The 21,140-nt window shown below is 46.1% G+C and overlaps 1 protein-coding gene across 1 annotated transcript in view; it reads right to left on the bottom strand.

Moving 5' to 3' along the window:
* The window catches only part of LOC309807669 (interferon regulatory factor 6-like), a 1,069,421-nt gene that overhangs the window by 432,699 nt on the left and 615,582 nt on the right, over window positions 1-21,140 (bottom strand). The window lies entirely within an intron of this gene.

The raw sequence follows: 21,140 nt of genomic DNA, 5'->3' as shown, positions 1-21,140 counted from the left end.
ATAAGGTGGCTTGCTTCATCAAAGCCAGTGAGAGTCCATAGAGAGAGTCTCCAGGCAAGATGGAAGTTACAATCTTCTGTAACATAATCACAGAAATGACATGCCCATCACCTTTGCAGCATCTACTGATTAGAAATAAGGTACAGTCCTGCCTACTCGCAAGGGGAGGGGACACAGAGGTGTGAACACCAGGGATAATTGGGGGCCGTTGTGTATGCCTTTTGGTCTGCACGTGTGCACATATCTCTTGGGTATATATCTAGGAGTAGAATTTCTGGGTCACACATACGTCCGGCTTTATGAGATTCTGCCAAACATTTTTCCAAAGTGCAGGTACCCTCTACACTCCCTCAGCAGGCTATGAGCTTCCCAGTTAGAGCACATGCTTTCAATACACTCCTCCCCTCTCTCCTTACAGAAGGGGTGTTTGAGCTGGGGCTCTTCGGGACGACAGGTCCTAATTCTGGGCCCATGTCAGAATCACTGAATTCCCGGGCCGCTTCGCCAGACATTCTGATCATTTGAGGGCTCAGATACAAACTGGAAGGTCCACTCCATGAGGCGCGGATCCCTGTACCCTTGGTGCCCGGAGCAGTACCTGGCAGCAGTACCTGGCAGGTCCCAGGTAGCTGGCACTCAATAAATGTTTTTTTGATTAAGTGAATGAGTTTAGGAAATATTGTTCAAGAGATGGGCCCCAGGGCGGGTATAAGCTGCTTAAACGGGAAGGAAACTTTGTTGTGTCTGAGGCTGTGGCAATTTTTCTGGGAAGAGGGCTCAGAACCTCAACCAGGTATGTCCCCAACAAAGGTTAAAGGCCGCTGTGATTGGATACTGTCCGGCTTAGGTATTTTATCACATGAAGAAAGATTTGGTCCCAGGTTAGGTGGCATGGGAACTGTGGACAAGGTCCCATGGTCCTTAGAAGTAAAAAGCGAGACAGTGCTTGCCTGGGGAGGCTCATAAACTGAGACCTTGCTTGTTTTGTCCTTTGACCCATGGTAGTTCTTTTGGTACATCTAGCCACTGCCTGGCCTCCTGGGACCCTCCCTGTGTCTGTCTGTTGAACAGAAAATTCCAGAAGGCCTCGGTGCCCTGAGTTTCCATCAGGGGCAAGCCAACATGAGCCCTAGCTTTTGAAAAAACACTTTCAATCCATAGAAAGCCTCCCAGTTTATCTGGTTTGAGATGATCTCATCCTTTGTCACCTTCTCTCTTGTTTTCTGGAGGTTGCTCAGCGTCTTGCTGCTGTCTGCATTCTTTTCTCACGGGAACAGTGCACCTATTTTGGGCATTTTGTCATTGTTGTTTTGGGTCATTCCCGTCACACATTTTTTGTATTCCTTTCCAGTCAGATCAACCTCATGCCTCTCTAGACATTTCTTCTCAGGTTTCCTCTGAATCATTTCGTTTGGTCTAAATATGTCCAGTGTTTCCTCCTTCCTCACTGCACTCCACATAGACCCTCTCTTTTCCCCGGAACAACTGTTCTTTTCTTTCGAATCCCTGACCCAAATCCTCATCTTTCACCATGTTTTCTGACTTCTCTTAAGAGCTGATTGTTTTTTCAAACTTAAGCCTCAAATATCATCCCTTCCAATCTGCGTCTGAATTTGGATCACGGTCAAGAAGCAGGCGAGACAGGAACGTGGCTGGGTAATTAGGATCCTCAGCAGAAGGGCTGAGTGTTCATCAGGGCTGTCAGAGGGGCCTGGGGATGGAGGGAGAGGTATCTTCTTCTGCCTCGGGTAGGGCTTAGGGTGGGGTTCTCAGGAAAAGCGCTAAGAAAAAAGGACCCATTTGACTTGAGTTCTGAAGGAAGAGTAGGATTTCCGGAGGCAGAGCAGGGAGAGAAGAGGATGGTCCAAGGAAGGAGCAGTGGGAATGGAGGCTAGAAGACGAGTCATCAGAGAAGCTAGGGACAGGAGTACAGAAGGAGAGGGGTGGTCAGGTGCTGAGACCGCAGACTGAAGGTCCATGGTCAGCCCTCAGATATGTTTGTCTGGCTTTCCCAGCGTGCTAAAAGACTTTTAATTAGTTGCTGAAGGGAGAGGCCTCTTTCTGTGGAGTGACAGAGAAACCTATTCAAATTGGCTTCAGCATGAATGCAAATTCACTGGTTACCAAAAATGAAAAGTCTAGAGGGAACCTCTGGGTTCAGGCTCAGATGATTTCATGAGGCCTTGGCCTCTCTCCAGCTCTCAGGGATTCTTTGAACCATGTGGATCCAACCTTAGACAGAATCTCTGTATAATGGTCACAGAAAGGCGGCCGAAGCTCCAGCCCTTACATCTTCTCAGCTTTGAATTCCATAGGGAAGGATAGGAGTCTTTTTCCTAAGCTTCCCCCAATGGCCTCACTGCTTCTCATTTTCTCTGGGTGGGTCACAAGCCCATTGCTGAGCCAATTATTGTGGCCCAGGAGACTGCTCTGATTGGCTGAGCTTGACCCACATGCCTATCCCTGCAGCCAGAGGTGGAATCAACAGCGTCTCTGACAAACTGGACTGAGACTAGGAGAAAGGTGTTGTTCCCAAAGGGGGATCATAACACCATAATATTTTAGAAGAGAGGTGAATTGTTATTAGGTGACAAAAACCAGATGTCTACCACAGTAGCCAACATGTACAGATCATTGACATCTGGATTTATGCCTTTTTTTGGGAAAATGGGAATATCTGGCAATACCTGGACTCTCTTCTTGTATATAGATCAACAATCTGCTGGGGATGAGTAGAGGCTCCCTCTTTAGACACAGCCTATGTTCTGCCTGCCCAATGCACTGCTCATATTTCCTCTCTGGCTCCTGGAAGCACTTGAATTTTTATTGCCAGCATAATTTGATTCTGTAAAGAAATCTGTTTTTCCCACCAGAATGGAAGAGGCAAATGTACAGGGGTCAAATAGCTCTCCTGTGCTCCCACAAACTCCTGAGGACAAATGCCTGGCCATTTTGATAGTCTCATTCCTTGCTCATTTTAAAAGCCTTCTTTAAAAAAATATTGAATACATAGTGATTTTAGAATCTGTTATCTAATAATTCCAACATCTGAAGTCTTTGGGTGGGAGTGGCTGGGGGGGTGTCTCAATATCTTGTTTGTTGTGTCTGCTTACTCTGGCTCATACTGACTTATTGCTTGGATGTTTAGTAATTTGACTGTGATCTCATTCTTGATTGAACTTAATCTGTGGGAATCCTGAGGGGTCTGATTCCTGGCTGCTTTGCTCTCGGAAGTCTTTTTTGTTTGTTTCAGCTGGATGCCGGGGATGCTAATAACCTCTGAACACTGACATTTATTTCCTCAACTTGGAGTTTTCCCACTGAATACATGGAGTGTAAACTTGAGCCCCAGACCCACGTGGTTACAAACCTTCAGGGTGATCATCATCATCATCAGTATTGTGGCCATTATTAGTTTTCCCCTCCAGAGCCACATTGAAAACTACAGGTTTTCATAGGTTCCGCTTTCTGAAAGACCAGAAAAAAAAAATTTTAAGCCCTCCTCCTGCCAGGGTGTGGAGCATCTTTGAGGGTGCCAGCTTAATACAGGCATCTTAGACTTGGTTAGCTCACTTTGCAAGGCCCAAGGCTTAATCTCCCATTTCCTGCACTTATTAAACGCAAATGGCTTCCTCATTTGCTTATGCTTTGGTTGTAGCTCACTCTGTTTGTGTTGTGTGTCTGTATGTTCCTTTGAGATTGCCTACATAAAAATTGTTTTTTATTATGGGATTTTGGAAACACACACAAAACTAGAGAAGCCTGCGATTAACTCCATGTATTCATCATCCAGCTTCAACATTTTCCCAGTGTTCTCTCATTCTTTTTTCTTCCTTTCTGAGTTTTTTTCTAGGTTAATTTAAAGCAAGTTGTGTCATTTCACCCATAAAGACATCCTAACTGAAAGGCCTTTTTTTCCCTTTACATTATCCCCGCCTTGACATGATCACAGCTAAAAATACTTATAATCATTCCTGAATATCATCTAATATTCAGTCCATGCTCACATTTCCTTGATTCTCTCAGAAATATCTTTTTTACTGTTGGTTTGTTAGAATCAGGATCCAGACAATGTCCACACATTACACTTGGTTGTTATGTCTCTGACATGTCTTTAATTCTGTAACAGCAACTCCCCGCCCCTGACCTTTTTTATCCCCCAGCCACTGATTTGTTGGAGAAACTGGGTCTTGTGTCCTGTAGAATATTCACATCCTGGATTTGGCTGATCACTTCCTCTTGGTTTCAGTTAACTTGTTCCTCTTTTCCCCATGTTTCCTGTAAACTAATAGTTAGATCTAGAGGACTGAGGAGATCAAAGTCTTTTTGTTGTCCAGAAGCCTTCATAGGCGGTACTGTGTGATCCATCCTGCATCACACAGTGAGCACATAATGTCTGGTCATCCTGTTTTTAACGATATTGAGATTGAATGGTAGGTCCAATGCTAACAGACTGAGCCATCCATTACAAAGTCCCCAACGGCTTTTTTTCCCCCAATAATTAACATTTTTAATTTTTCATTATGGTAAAATATACATAACATAACATTTACCATCTTAACCATTTAAAAATATACAGTTCACTAACGTTAAGGATATTCACATTGTTGCTTAACCAACCTCCAAAAACTTTTCATCATGTAAAACCGAAACTGTGTACCCCTTAAACAACTACTCTGCATTTTCCCCTTACCCCAGCCCCTGGCAACCACCCATCTCTTTTCTACTTCTATGAATCTGGCTACGCTAGGGACCTCATATAAGTGGAATCATATGGTATTTGTCTTTTTAGTGACTGGCTTCTTTCACTTAGCATAATATCCTCAAGGTTCATCCATGTTGTAGCATGTGTCAGAATTTCCTTCCTTTTTAAGGCTGAATAATATTTCCTTGTGTGTATATACCTTGTTTTATCCATTCATTTGTAAATGGGCACTGGAGCTCATCCATCAACTTTTTACCTAATAGTTTTAGCATCCTTTGAGGATCATTCCCTGGATCCGTATTTCTTGTGGGGTCACAGAGTTGTGATTTTTTTCTGATTGTTATTCCTTTGGTAATTATTAGCTAGAATCCTTCATCAACCATTTGTTTATTTGTTTATCATAAAATACAGTTGGTTCAGGGAAGGCAGAATAAGAGATGGGTTCTTTCCTCCTATGTGTCATTATTCAAAGAAGCAACTGCCAAAGTGACCAGTGAGTTTTAAAAAATATCATTAGGAGTCTTTGATTTAAACAGTGTAGATGTGTTTTAATCCACTGAACTCATTATGTGGTTTGAGGCTCGTACTATGCCACCTCAGGGGTTCATGCAGGTTGGCTCCCGTGTTTTTGTTTTTCCAGGTGGAAACTACGCAGTATTTACTTGAAACCACCTATGTTTGTATTGCATTGGTGTGGTCTTTAGACAAACAACTCTGCCTCTCAGTTTTCCTTCGCTGTACAAGGAAGTTGGACAAAATGAGCTCGAGCACCATTCCTGTTCAAAACTCTCCCTTTTGTAGCATTTTCATTACAGAGAACAGTATGGTTTAGTCATTGGATTCTTCCAGTCCTGTGACTGAATGCAGTTACCAACACCTTCCTTTCAGAAACATGAAAATTGCCACCCTGCTGATACTGTTTTTAGTCTACTTCTCCATACTGCATTTTCCCCCAGTAGACTTAAAGCTGTACCTCTCAGTTAGGGATATTTTGCCTCCCAGGGGACTTTTGACAATGTCTACAGACATGCTTGATTGTCACACCAGGGAGGAGTTACTGGTATCCAGCAGGTAGAGGCCAGGGATGCTGCTAAACATCCTACAGTGCACAGGACGGCCCCCCTCACATAAATGCTCTCCGGCACCAAATATCATTAGTGCCAAAGCTGAGAAACCCTGACTTGAAGAAATCCATAGAGATAAAATCATATTCCTCTTACTTATATGTTTCAGTGAAAGGAAGTACATATAAAAATGTACACATCTGAGAATTCGGCTTTCCATGACGTAGGACAATGAGATCGTCTGTTTTTAACCTACCCTTAGAATTTAGTCATTTGATGTGCATCTCCTTACTGTTTCCCCTTCAATCTTATTTCTGGCTCCTATTCTACCCCTTGAGACCTTTCTATTATTGGCTTGAGGGAAGGTTAATGGACAATTTTTACTGCTTTCAGGTCAATGGAAAAATCTTAGGTCTTAAATTTTTTTTTTTAGACTCGGGAAATAAACATCAAAATCAACTTTTATCGTAAATAGCAGTTAGATATTTTTGGTCCCAATTCCTCTTTGCCATTTTAATTCATTGAGTGGATATTTTCAATAAACTAGGCATTACATTTCAAATTATTGCTCTCTTCTGCTCACAGCATCTCCTGTGAGATGTGTATTCCTGAATCTTTCTCTCTCATGCTTTTGTGCTGATTTGAAAGAACCCACTTGGTGCTAAAATGAATTTATCATCGGCAACTGCTAGAATGGTGTGTCCTTTCCTAATCAAAAAGTCAATTTGTGAGCTCATACTTTGAATCTGATTTTTAAAACAGACAACTAATTTGTCAGAAACAAAAAAAAAATGCAGCTTTTATCTTTTTTGTGGTTGTTGTTCAGCTTTGAAAGAGGCAGCATTTAGATAAGGCAGGTACATTTATTTTTATTTTTGGCTGCGTTGGGTCTTTTTTGCTGCGCACTGGCTTTCTCTAGTTGCCGCGAGCGGGGGCTACTCTTCGTTGTGGTGCGTGGGCTTCTCATTGCAGTGGCTTCTCTTGTTGCGAAGCACGGGCTCTAGGCACATGGGCTTCAGTAGTTGTGGCACGCGGGCTCAGTAGTTGTGGCTCACGCACTCTAGAGCACAGGCTCGGTAGTTGTCGCACATGGGCTTAGTTGCTCCGCGGCATGTGAGATCTTCCCAGACCAGGGCTCGAACCCATGCCCCCTGCATTGGCAGGCGGATTCTTAACCACTGTGCCACCAGGGAAGCCCAGGCAGGTACATTTATTCACTTGTTTATATCAAGTATTCACACAATTTCTCTTACCAACACATATATTCACAGTTTGTCAAGTTTTACCCAAAAAGTGAAGGAAAAAGCTTGCTATCCCATTATTATATGATTTTTCTCTCTTTTGTGCTTTGTTAAAGTAGATGCTGATGATTTTTCTTGACTGGACATATCATCAAGGATGCTTTCTGAAATAAGTCATCTTGATGATAAACACTAAGGACATTTTCTTGCATTTAAAGTTCCCATGCACCTCTCCAATTTTATACAGTATTGAGCCTAGGTGATCTCTGAGATGCATGCTGTATTGTTTGACATTGGTTCTTTTTTCTGATAAGGAAGACCTATAGCCCAGAAGGCTTTTTGCCATAACTTTTGCTTCCCAAATTGTATTCTAGTTGGTTTTGTTGTGGTTATTCACCCTCCATTAGTTCCAAGTATGCTTTTAAATAATCGAAAATTTCTCCAAATCAATGTGAGTTTGTAACTACTACTGACTCTTTTCTTTCCCACATTTTTTATATTACAATTAAATTCCAGGTTTTAATGCACAGAGTTGGGACTGGAGATAGAGAAAAGGAGAAAGGGAAGAGAAGTCTGTTTATATCATGCCATGGAGAATTTGATTTATAGTTCTGGACTGGGGAGGGATAGGAAAACAGTCTTTGTAAAAGACTGTTTCTTTAAAGGAAAATGGTAAGTACCACACTCAGACTGGTCTCCAAGGATGATTGTTTCCTGCTTCTTTCTTAAGGAACTGACACCGGGTGGCCACGCTATCTGCTGGGAATCCTCACTGCCCAAGAGAATGGATTTTCCTTTGTTCAGGGCAGCGTTTTTCAAACTCGGCCCCATTGACTGTGGGGTAGAACAGTTCTTTGTTGTGGGGACTGTCCTATGCATTGGTGGGTGTTTAGCAGAATCCCTGCTCTCCTAGATGCCAGCAGCAGCTCCCCCTCCAGCCACTGTGACTTTGCCAAATGTCCACTGGGGGGCAAACCCAATCCTGGTTGTGAACCACTGATCTGAGGTGAGAACATTCAGTTCTGGCGTTGGCTTGAATCCTTAACAGTGTCACTGCAAGCTGAGAACGTTTTGTCACATGTTGCATCTGGGAGCTGGTCGGCTTGTATCAGCATGTCATCCACCTAACTGCCTTCCTGGAAAGTGCAGAGTTCCAGGGGTCTGATGAGACACATGGCAGTCAGGCGGGTTGGTCCCAAGGAAACTCCTGTTGCCAGGGCTACGTTTTAAAGGTGTCTGGTGCACGTGTATACATGTTCTCTCTAGTGGCTTTTCTGGAGAAATTTGCATCTGTGTATTGTGTGCTCGTATTTCCCTATCTTTCCCTCCCTCTCTGGGTCAGCTTGCTTCGCAATGTCCAAGGAGAGCAGGTTTCCTGACCACTACTCTCCTTCAGTTATTGGAGGATCTGAGCCTGATGTGCTGTGGCTCACTGTCACGTACCATCCCATCTTCAGGCACTCTGGGACATCGCTTCCTAGGCCAGCTGCATTGCTACAAAGAAACCGGGGAATGGCTTTCTCCTGTCGGCTCAGCATGAAAGGTGCTTCTGAATGGTCTGACGGTGACTTGCGAACCACCACCCACACAGGTGGCAAGAACTTTGGAAAGCATCCACCCCTCTGCCATGAGGCTGTCATGAGGGGGTGCAGGCTTCCCATCAGAGGCATACGCTTCCCTGTCGGGGAGTGGACACAGGGGGGTCTGAGCTGGAGGTTCCAGGCGCCTGTGCCTGGCTCATCCTGCACCCATGAACTTGGTTCTACCCTGCTGCCCACCACCACCACTGCCAGGCGCTGCTGGGCCATCTTAGTGGCTTGCCCTTACTGGTGATCTGAGATCTGAATGCCACCTAGCGAGAAAGCTGATGGACGACTTCATCAATGAGCTGTAGGACTATGGGCAACCCTTGTCTGCTCTGGGCCCGTTTCTCCCCCTGCAGAATATCACATTTGGCTCCATCACCATTCCCTGCAGGGTGTTCTGTGAAAGCTGACCCTGGAAGATGCTCTGTGGGGAAAAAGAGTTTTGTGGCCAAATGGGTTTGGGAAATGTGACGTCATACAGCATCTGTTTGGAGATTCATAATGTGCACAAACATTTGAGACATTTTCTGGAATTCTCTGCACCCAGGTATCCATGTGGCTCACTCGTCACTTTTCTGCAATGTGATTTCCCTCGAGACTTTTCCTGATCACCCAGATCTGTGGTCCCTTCTCATCTGTCCTTTACCCTGCCCCATTTGTCTTCACAGCAGTTCTCATTTTCTGACATTGCATCATATTTTTATTTATTGGTTTATTTTTTGTCCCCCCTCCACCCAAGATGTGCCCTCTGTGTCAGCAGGGACTTGATCCATTTGTTTGCAGATTATCCCTAGCATGTGACCCATAGTAGGTGCTCAATAAAAATGTGTTGAATGAATAGACTGTTTAACTTGGAGATTCCCAAATGGAGCTCATCAGGGACGTTGTCCCATTAAAATCCTGGGAAATGTGCATGGGGACTCACCAGGAAGAGGGTGGCTAAACTCCTGATGGCCGTGGTTCCTAGTACCAGCCACTTAGTTCTGAGTACACAGACAACTCGGCGTTAGACTGAAAACAAACAAAACGGACGTCATGAGAGTTGCCATCACGTGCCTTGAGGAACCAAGCCTTGTGCAAGGCTGACCCCAGGGCTGCCTCAACTGGTCTTACCTACGTGGCCCTGCTGCCGTTTTCCTGAGATGGCTTTATATGAAGATTCCTTGCAAACTATTGGTGGCGCCTGGTGAATTTTCCCAAAACACGGTTTCAGAAATGAGTGTGAGGCTCACACTTGGAGAAGTGCTTGAATCTTCAAGTTCTCCATCAGGAGACTGTGGTCTAGTCACAGCCACCACGTGGCAACTCCCCCCCGCACCCCCGCCTCCACTCTGTGTCAGGTGTAGCTTTGGCACTTTGCCTGTGGTTTCCTCAGGTGCTCAAAAGTAGGAAACTCCAAGGCTTCCCTGGTGGCGCAGTGGTTGGGAGTCCGCCTGCCGATGCAGGGGACGTGGGTTCGTGCCCCGGTCCAGGAGGTTCCCACGTGCCACGGAGCGGCTGGGCCCATGAGCCATGGCTGCTGGACCTGTGCATCTGGAGCCTGTGCTCCACAACGGGAGAGACCACAACAGTGAGAGGCCTGCGTACCACAAAAAAAAAAAAAAAAAAAAAAAAAAATTAGGAAACTCCATTTTGCTGGTGTAGAGAGGAAGGCTCAGAGGGATCCAATTATTTGCTCACGATCATCCTTCTAGGAAGCAGCAGTGCTTGGATTAAAACAAAGTCCTCCCCAGTTGAAAGCCCATCTCTCGCCCTCTGTGCTTGCATACAGAACAGGGGCTGTCCTTTTGTACCTCCACACTTAAATACTCAGCACAATTTGTCCTAGGAGCTAAATGGGCCTGGCCAGGGCCCTTAAGGCAACAAATGAGACCAGTAATCCTCAGAAGGGCTCTTCGTGTACTGCCCATTTATGGCCTGTGGTTTGATTGATCCATCCATTTCCAGGGATAAAGCTGTGTCCCATTTTCAGTTTTGCTCCACAGTTGTGGGTTTAGTTTAGATTTCCCATCTCACACGTGTTCATCCAGAGCCAAGGCGTCTCAGAACATTGGGCATCAAGCAACAGAAACCCACTGCAACTCGTTTAAGCATAAGATAGGACTTTATTGAAAGTAGCCTGGGGCATCCTATAGGACAGTGAGTGAGGCCAGGCTAAGGAGAGCCCAGAACTGCCTCTTTCTGTGAAGGACTGTTTTCTCCGTGAACCTCTGCTTCATGAGTCTCCTCTTGCAGACCAGCTTTCTCTGTGCACGTGGCTCCCTGGTGGCTTTCAAGTTGATTAGATCCAGTGCAAGTAGCCAGTCCACAATGACCATGGTCATGGTCACCCAAGGCCACGGGACCCACTTTGGGAAACACTGTTCAAGCAAGGACCCTTCCCATGGAGAGCGGGGCTTCATGCTTTGTCCCCAGAACCCAGAACAGTACCCTGGCACATATCTGTGGAGCTCCATACTTACCTGTGGGTGGAAGCAGCTGACTTAGCTGCACACACACACCAGGCAGCGCTCTGCACTGCAGTCACAGTTGTGCTCCAACACGATCTTGATCTCAATCATCTGCTTGTGGCTCCCCTTTTCAGAACTGTAACTGGTCTGAGAAAAGTGAAAATCAAAATTGAGACCAGGTGGAGTATCCACTGTGGGCCCAGCACTGCCTGATATGATGCAAAGGCAGGGCCCGCCTTCAAGGACATGGACTACATTTAGGATCCGACCTTAAAAGGGGAATTTATTGGGAGGACACAGCATTTCTTGTGGAACCCAGGGGCAGAAGTACAGCTGGGCTTTCCAAGGCATCAGGACCAAAGACCAGAAAGTCATCAGGAGACAGCTATGTCTGAGGTCTCATCCTCATGTCGGCCTCTTTCAGCAGTCAGCTTCTCTCTGTGCTGAGGTACGTCCCCTGCTTCACTCACCTTTGGCCCCTTAATCCCTGATACCACATTGCCCAACCCAGGACCTGGGAGAGATGAGCCGAGCACAGCCCAGCTTCTGATTGGTTCTCCTGGTCAGGTGAACACATACCTATCAGCTGTGACTTGAGAGGGTGGAGGTCACATGGCACCAATATGGCTGCTGAGATTCCTCCTTTTGGGTGGGGTGGGAGTGCTGGGGGGAATTTTCTTTGCTCTTTCATAGCCCTGGGGCCAGTTAGGGCCCAAGAACAGGTGAGGTGGGTGGCTTTTGATTTTTCTCCCCTGTCTCTACCTTTCTTATATTTAGTCTAAGAACAAAAACACGGCGGAGAGGAAAGGAAGGGCCAGGGTCTTCTGGTTTTTACCTTTTTAGCTTTTTCTGTAGTGAAAAGATAGAGAGCTCTGAGAAGTCTGAACCAGTGAACAAGCAGGACGAGTGTGCCTTCGGGAATTTTGAGGTGAAAGTGACCTCCTGCTTTGGTTTTAATTTACTCTTGCAGATAACTTCCTTGTCTTCCTAGGCACTATTCAGGGCTCCAGCCTATTGCTACCATTCCCAGCTAACATTCTCCCTGCCTTCCTTTTAGACGGAGGTGCATCCATGCTCCATATTTTACGTACTAAACATCCATGAGCTATTCTCTGAACAACGTGAATAATTTTCTACTTGATTGTTTCCACACATACAAAACAACTAAGGTCCTTTGTGCAATTCCCACAGCACTCCTGCCGTATAGGAAGAGTCCAGAAGTGTTCAGATCAAAGTGGGGGGCTGGTCTCTAATGAGTTGAAGATTGAGCCCCGTGTTGGTTTGCTAAACACAGTGATGAATTCCCACAAGCTTAGTGGCCTAAAACAACAAACGTATTCTCTCATGGGTCTGGGGGCTGGAAGCGCCAAATCAGCATCAGCTGGGCTGCAATCAAGGTTTTTCAGAAGGACCAAACTCCCTTGGATGTTCTAGGGAGGAGTCCATCCCTTGCCTCTTCCAGCTCTGGTGGCTGCTGGCATCCCTTTTTTCTTTTTCTTTTTTTTCTCGCTATGTAGGATTCCCATCTAGGGAAATACAATAATTTATATGTGCATTTTCCTGTTGATGGACATTTAAATTGTTTCCAATTTTCAATATGATTTCTTTTAAAAAAATTTTTATATACTTTTTCAAGGTTACTTTACATTTACAGTTATTACAAAATATTGGCTATATTCCCTGTGTTGTACAATACATCCTTGAGCCTATCGTACACCCAGAAGTTTACATCTCTCACCTCTCCACCCTGTATTGTACCCTCCTCCCGCTCCACGCTGGCAACCATTAGTTTGTTCTCTATATCTGTGACTCTCCTTCTTTTTTGGTATATTCGGTAGTTTGTTGTATTTTTTACATTCCATATATAGGTGATATCCTACAGTATTTGTTTTTGTTTGACTTATTTCACTTACCACAATGCCCTCCAAGTCCACCCATGTTGCTGCAAATGGCAAAATTTCGTTCTTTTTTAAGGCTGAGTAGTATTCCATTGGTTATATGTACCACATCTTCTTTATCCATTCATCTCTTTTAAATTTTTTTTTTTTTTTTTTTTTTTTTGCGGTTACGCGGGCCTCTCAGTGTTGTGGCCTCCCCCGTTGCAGAGCACAGGCTCCAGATGCACAGGCTCAACGGCCATGGCTCACAGGTCCAGCTTCACCACGGCATGTGGGATCTTCCCGGACCGGGGCACAAACCCGTGTCCCCTGCATCGGCAGGCGGATTGTCAACCACTGCGCCACCAGGGAAGCCCCTATCCATTCATCTCTTGATGACACTTAGGTTGCTTCCATATCTTGGTAATTGTAAATAATGATGCTCTGAACATTGGGGTGCATGTATCTTTTCAAATACATGTTTTTGAAAACACGTGTTTTTGTTTTTTTCGGATTTATACCCAGGAGTTGAGTTTTGAGGTCATATGGTAGTTCTATTTTTAGTTTTCTGAGAACCCTCCATACTGTTTTCCACAGTGGCTGTGCCAGTTTACATTCCTACCAACACTGTACCAGGGTTCCATTTTCTCTAAAAATTGTAAACTTTCTTCCTAGGGGTAATTGAGATGGTAGTTCAATAATAACATAAGATCAGGTGAAGTCTAAAGAAATTTTAGAAAACCTGGATAAAGTAAGAAAACATCTGTTCTCTGGCATCTGAATGTTAGAGAGACACCAAGACATGTGGGCCAAGTTCTGGAGAGAAGGGAAACACAGACGCAAGCTTGACATTTGGTGCAGCTTTTCTCCTTGGGGCATTTGCGGATTCAAATCTTACAGCCTAGGAGCTGAAAAGCCAAGGAGTTCAAAAGACTCTAACCACAGAAGCTGCTGGCATCCCTTGACTTGTAGGTGCAGCACTCTAGTCCTGCCTCTGTGGTCACTGCCTTCGCCTCTTCTTTGTATATAATCTCCTCCTGTCTCTCACTTATAAGTACACTTACAGATGGCACTTAGGGCGAGGATAGTCTCAACTCAAAATCCTTATATCCGCAAAACTTTACCTTGTAAGGTAACATTCTCAGGTCCCAGGGATTAGAGCCTGAGATCTTTGGGGCCACCAGTCAGCCCACTGTAAGCCCTAAACGTCTTCTCTCCTGAGGAGGGTCTAGGCTGGGCAGAAACCCCGACAGACATCTACCAGAGGCCAGATTGAGAGCCCTTTTAGAAGGTCAATTCTCAGCTCATTTGGAACCTTGCTATTGCCCTTTTTTTTTTCTTTTCTTTTCGGTACGTGGGTCTCTCACTGTTGCGGCCTCTACTGCTGCGGAGCACAGGCTCTGGACGCACAGGCTCAACAGCCATGGCTCACGGGCCCAGCCGCTCGGTGGCATGTGGGATCCTCCCGGACCGGAGCACGAACCCGTGTCCCCTGCACTGGCAGGCAGACTCTCAACCACTGCGCCACCAAGGAAGCCCTGCCCTTTCTTTTTTCCTCCTGTTTGTCCTCAACAGGGGGAAGCATTAAGAGTAAATGAGGGGCTTCCCTGGTGGAGCAGTGGTTAAGAATCCGCCTGCCAATGCAGGGGACACAGGCTCGAGCCCTGGTCCAGGAAGATCCCACATGCCATGGAGCAACTAAGCCCGTGCCCCACAACTAATGAGCCTGCGTTCTTGAGCCTGCGAGCCACAACTACTGAAGCCTCCATGCCTAGAGCCTGTGCTCCGCAACAAGAGAAGGCCATGGAATGAGAAGTCCGCACAACACAACAAAGAGTAACCCCTGCTCGCCACAACTAGAGAAAGCCCGGGCGCAGCAACGAAGACCCAATGCAGCCATAACTTAAAAAAAAATAATAATAAAAAAATAAATGCATTAACAGATTTTGTGTTTCCTCTCATCGTTAGTGTATTGCTTTCATTCCTAAGACCCTAAAAAATTGGAAACCACTCCACTTACCAGGAACACACTTTGCAACACGGATCCGGGGGAAGCTGTTTTCTTCCGTAGACACTTCATGACCCCGGTTTCCACAACAGCAGGCACTGCTGGCTCTGCCAAGTTGCTGGAGAAGGGCACCTTATCTGCAAAGTCACGAATCCAAATGGGCCCCCATTGGCAAGGGTGGAAGGAAGTTGTTTGGCTTAGCTTCTTGGGGGATCAGAAGATTGGGAGTTCTGGGGGGGAACTGCAGGTACCTTGCTGTCCCTTGGTACAACGTCAGGGGAGAGAAAGGTCGCTGGTAGCTTCTCAGAGCTACCAGTTGGGGCTGTGCAGAGCGTCTTAGTAAATGCCATTTTGGTTGCAAATAACAGAAACTCAAACTGGCTGAAGCAAAAAAGGGGACATCTACGGGAAAGAAAAGATGGCTCCTGCCTGTCCAGACTCCTCCGCTTTGCTTGCCCTTTGATTCTCTAACCTTCCGCATTTCCTTTCAGTAAACTCCTTTTCTGTTTAAGTTAGCCACAGGAGATTTCTGTTGGTTGCAACCAGAGAATCTTGAGTGATACAAAAAGTCCTAGTGGAACCCAAGGCATTGGAATGGGCCTTTCCAAGGAAAGAAACCAGGAACCAGAAAGTCATCAGGAATCAGGGCAACTTTCTGCATCAGTTGGAATGCCTTCAGCTTTTTTTTTTTCCTTCATGGAGCTCATAATCCATTCATTTATTCAATAAGCAATTATTGAGTATCTATCCTGTGCCAGGCACCCTGGTCAGTCTTAGTGTTCCATACAGGTATAAAATATGCCAAGACCCCTGCCCTCAAGTAGCTCACATTCTAGTGAAGATAAGACATGTGAGCACATAGAGTATATTCACAACACAGAATAAGAAGAGCTATGCCATGGACACATATACACCAGCAAACATAAAATAGATAGCTAGTGGGAAGCAGCCGCACAGCACAGGGAGATCAGCTCGGCGCCCCGCGACCACCTAGAGGGGTGGGACAGGGAGGGCGGGAGGGAGGGAGATGCAAGAGGGAAGAGACATGGGAATACATGCACATGCATAACTGATTCACCCTGCGACAATGCAGAAACCGACACATCTTTGTAAAGCAACTACACTCCAACAAAGATGCAAAAAAAAAAAAAAAAAAACAAGAGCTATGCCAGAGGGATGAAGCATGACTGTCTTCAGAGACCTAGAAAGCACAGATGCAATATCCTGGTAGAGAGGGCCTGGGCAGAGAATCGCAGGTAGGTGAACCTGTGTGCACAGAGAACATGGTATGTATGAGAAGCTGCAAGTTTTCAACATCCGTGGAGCAAAAGAGTTCTTGCAAAAGTAGTGGGAGACGTGGCTGAAGAAATTGGTTGAGGATGAAGCATAAAAAACCCACTGAAGTGTTATCTTTTTTTCCTGAGGAGCATGGGGAGCCATGGAAGATTTTTAAGCTGTTTGAGGACATGGTCAATTCTCTGGGTTTCAGAAAAGTCCCTCTGGAGTCTGGGATGTGGTGAAAGCTGGGCTGGACCTTTCACTAGTGGGCATGCTCAGTCGCTCAGGAAAGGTTTTCGCTCTGCCTTGGGAAATTTTTCACGCCGCTCTGGCAGTGGAGCTCGCCCCGCCCACGGCTTCTCCTCACTGGATTGGTTGAACTCAGGGAGGCTACCAGGAGGCCCAGTTGACCTCCCAACTCCACACCCCCGCCCCCGCCCTTTAACGCTCTGGGCGCGCGCTGCCTTCAGCTTTAAATAACAGAAACCTGGATGTGGGTAGATGGTAAAAATTTGGAGCCCCTCCCAAATGAACTCTAGCCATGTGGCTTGCTTTGTCTGATGAGAGGTTGGCAAACACATGGCAGGTGGAGACTTGAAAAGTGTGCTTTGGGGCTTTCTCTCTCCTCTTGCTCTTGGAAACCTGTACCCACCACACGTGGCCTGGTCTGGCCTGTTGGGTGATGAGGGACCACACCAGGCAGAATCAGACGTCCCAGATGAGGCCTTTCTAGACCAGGGTTTCTCATTCTCGGTACTATTGACATATTGGATCAAATAAGTCTTGGTTGTGGGCAGCTGTTCTGTGCACTGCAGGATGTTTAGCAGCATCCCTGGCCTCTACCCCGAGATGATAGTATCACCCCCACCCCAGTTTAACAACCAAAGTGTGTCCAGACATTGCCCAATACCCCCTGGGTGGCAAAATGCCCCCAGTTGAGAACCACTGTCCTAACCCAGCTTGCCTGGCAATGACCAGGCAGGCATGTACACGAAGCCACCCTAAACTAGCCCCAGCCAAACCAACCAGACCAGTACAAGTGGCCAGCTTGACGCCTGGAATCATGAGAACTAATAGTTGCCATTTTAAGTCACTAACTTTTGAGTGATTTGCTCCACAGCACAAACAGGTACATCTGACCACAGTGGCTTAAACTGATAGGATTGATTTAGTTATACAACAGGATGTACAGAGGTAAGCAGTTCAGGTACACTGCAGAGCACAGTGATGCCACTAGGCTCCCACCCAGGCTTTTCATGTCTTTCCACTCCATTGTCCTTTGAGGTGGGCTTTGGTCTCTTGCTTGTTACCTGGTGATCCCCAACATGGCTTCTCCAGCTCCTAGTCCGAGCTCCAGGAGAGGAAAAGGAGACAAGGCAAAGGGACAAAGAGAAAAACTTTCTCCTAGCAAAGCCTTGCCTTTAATTCCAGAAGGGAAGCCCTGCCCAGGGCCTTCACCTGCATGTCACTGGCCAGAACTGAACAACACAGCCAGGTCTAGCTGCAAGGGAGGCTGGGAAATGAGGGCATTTCGCGTGCTGCTTATACAGTAGAGGGAGGCAATGACTAAGGGGCTTGTAGTGTCTGCTGCACTGTCTCTCTGGGGGTCGTCTTGGTTTCTTCTTTTTTTTTTTTTTTTTTTGCCACACAGTGTGGCTTATGGGATCCTAGCTCCCTGATCAGGGATTGAGTCCGGGCCCTTGGCAGTGAAAGCGCAGGGTGGACGGCCAGGGAATTCCCTGGGTCTTGGTTTCTTGTCTCTACCTGTTGCTTATCTATCCTGGCCATCTCTTTCTAACACTGGCTTTGTTTCTCCAAACACAGTGGGAGAAATGGCCACCCCAGCTGGGAACTGCATCAAGACTTTCAGCTCCGGGCCATTAATGACCTGTGTGGTAACTCCGTGTCCCACTTCCAAATATCAAGGGCACAGGTGCTGATTGGCCCAGCTTGGGTTAGAAGAGAAACCTGATTGGTCTGGCTTGGGTAGACTATCTACTGATCAGCCAGTCAGGTGTGGCCAAGAGAGCAGCAGTAGGTAGGGTAAACCTGGTTGGGGAATGTGCATTCTCAGAGAAAGGGGTGTGTGGCTGAGGAGACACCTAAAGAACCATCTAGTTCAAGGAGTGAAGAAAGGACATTGCCATTGTGGGTTGCAATGTTGATACGATAAAGATTAACACGTCCTTTGAAAGACCTCAAATACAGTGGAGTCACATAGGCATTACATTTAACTTATGCAAATTCAAATATTTGTATTCAACCAAAGTATTTTTTTTTTCCCACACAATTTGGCTTCCAAACATGAGCCAGCTACTTAACTACTGCCTGACCAAGTGATCTTTTCTGGTGCTGGAGATTGCTGTTTTGGATTTTGGGGATATGGTACAGTGTAAGTAATATGTTCTTTATGGAAAACTGCTGGGATTTTCAAGATTATTTTTAAGGTCAGGTGATGCTCACCCTTCTCACTGTGTAAGAAGTACCTTTAGTGGAAGATCATGCAAATCATTTTTCCCATTTCCTTCTAGTTTTTTTTTTTTTTTTTTTTTTTTTTCTTTTTGCTGTATGCGGGCCTCTCACTGTTGTGGCCTCTCCCGTTGCGGAGCACAGGCTCCGGATGCGCAGGCCCAGCGGCCACGGCTCACGGGCCCAGCCGCTCCGCGGCATATGGGATCCTCCCAGACCGGGGCACGAACCCGCATCCCCTGCATCGGCAGGCGGACTCTCAACCACTGCGCCACCAGGGAGGCCCTTCCTTCTAGTTTTAATCAGTATAAAGAATGCATTTGGTTTTAAAATATCAAAATACTTTTATTGTGGCTTTTTAAAAATAAAAAATAAATGATATTCATGGCTTCTGGCTCTTCCTCCTGTTTTGTTTGGTGGTCTCTGGCCGTACAAGAAAGGCAGGGAGAGAACAGATGGCTGGAGAGAAGGCAAAAGTGAGGGTCTCTTCAAACACCACGGGAAAGGGGTGTGTCCACCTGGGCAGTGTGTGTTCTTTGATGACTGGGTACTTGGTCTGTCCTGATGGCCTGGGACTTGACCTACTGGGCTGTCTTGGTGCGGCAGAATGGGCAGCGTGAGATGGAGTTAGAAACCTGGGTTCCAGACCCAATTCTTGAATTTACTAGCTGTGTGACTTTAGACGGGCCATTTAACCTCTCTGGGCCTCAGCTTCCTCATTTGTAAAATGGGGAACATAATGCTATTTACCTCCCAGGGCTTGAGAGAGGATTAGACGAGAAGTGTTTTGAACACCGCAGAGCGCCATATAAACATGACTCACTGTTATGGAAGCGATAAAACTGGTTGCTGTTCACATTTATTATAATAAATTCAGATATAAATGCACTATACCATGGCCCCAACAGCCCTGAGGTTACCATTTCAAACTTATTCTTCATATGCCTGTGTATGTTTACATTCATAATATCTGTGAAAAGAACCCCTCTCCTCACACACTCCAAAATACAGTATTGTGCAAAATACCAGTCTAGGAAGCAACATACTAGGGTAGCAACCTTTAATGTCCTAAAAAAGCATCTTAGTAGTTTGACGCAGAAGAGTTACACTGACTCACGGAGGATCATGTGAGGCCGAGCGGGGCGACGTTTCTAGTTCCTTCCACCAGGTTTAGAAAACAGAAGGCTCTGGCTGGATTTGCTGGACATTTCTCTCTTCAGCATCTCCCTTCCTTGGTCCATCTTTGGGGTGCCTTTTCTGGCTCCAACCTACAACAAGCAAGAGCAACAAATGCCCAAACTCTATAATTGTAGGGAGATCCCCAAATATTTCTCAAATGGCATTTTTTTTTACTCAAAATAAAATCTTTGTTGTAAAAAATATTTATATACACACATAGACGTGAGCAAAACGAAGGAAAAATGATCCACCATTATCACACTACCCACAGGTAACCTTATTCACATTTTGGTGTACACTCTTCCAGATACACAGATAACGTTTTCTTCTGACATTTGCATCTTTTTTTGAACCAGGAGTTTCTGATGATAGGCAATTTCATTGGGATGGACTTTCTCTGGAAAAGCTGTTACTGAACTGAATGCCTTATGTCTCTGATGTCTTAGGAGGGTAAAATGCAGCATACTCTAGGGGGTCTGTCTAACCCTTTTCTGAGCACTACTCCTGGATCCAGGCAGCCATGTGTGTGACTCTGTCCCTGGTCATAGCTGATCGGGCACTTGGCACGGGCTGGGCTTTTAAGATGGTCACTCCCAGGATTTGGGGTTATGGGCTCTAAGATGCTACTTGCTTCCTGGGCTGGTCCTTTGAACTGGGGGACCATGAGGTCATTCCTTCCTGTCACATGACTGGAGAGAGCAGAGATCAGGGGAGCCACACAGAGACACAGAGAGGAGATACGGCCTGTGTGTGCGTGTGCGCATGCTTGTGTGTGTGTAAAAGAGATGATGCCTGAGATCTGATGGCTTACCAGTTCTATTTCGAGGCCAGGCTCTCTTTCAGCTCCCAGTTTTTATGAGGCACTCACCCCTATATCCTTAAAAAAGCCCCCTCCCCCTCCCTTTTTTTTTTTGCGGTACGCGGGCCTCTCAGTGTTGTGGCCTCTCCCGTTGCAGAGCACAGGCTCCGGACGCGCAGGCTCAGCGGCCATGGCTCACGGGCCCAGCCGCTTCGCGGCATGTGGGATCTTCCCGGACTGGGGCACGAACCCGCGTCCCCTGCATCGGCAGGCGGACTCTCAACCACTGCGCCACCAGGGAAGCCCTATCCTGTGGTTTTTAAGTATCCCTGCACACTCTGCCTGTCTCTAGAGTATTAAGTCCAGTTGCGCTGTTTTGACCTCTTTGTTTATTGAGATTATTATTTACTTGCATTAAAATGTACCAATTTCAAAGGTACAGTTTGATTAATTTTGGTAATTGTATACCAGGTGTAACCACCAC

This window comes from Mesoplodon mirus (genome assembly GCF_964341445.2).
Source record: "Mesoplodon mirus genome assembly, chromosome: 7".
Taxonomy (NCBI): domain Eukaryota; kingdom Metazoa; phylum Chordata; class Mammalia; order Artiodactyla; family Ziphiidae; genus Mesoplodon; species Mesoplodon mirus.
This window is presented reverse-complemented; position numbering and strand designations above follow the sequence as displayed.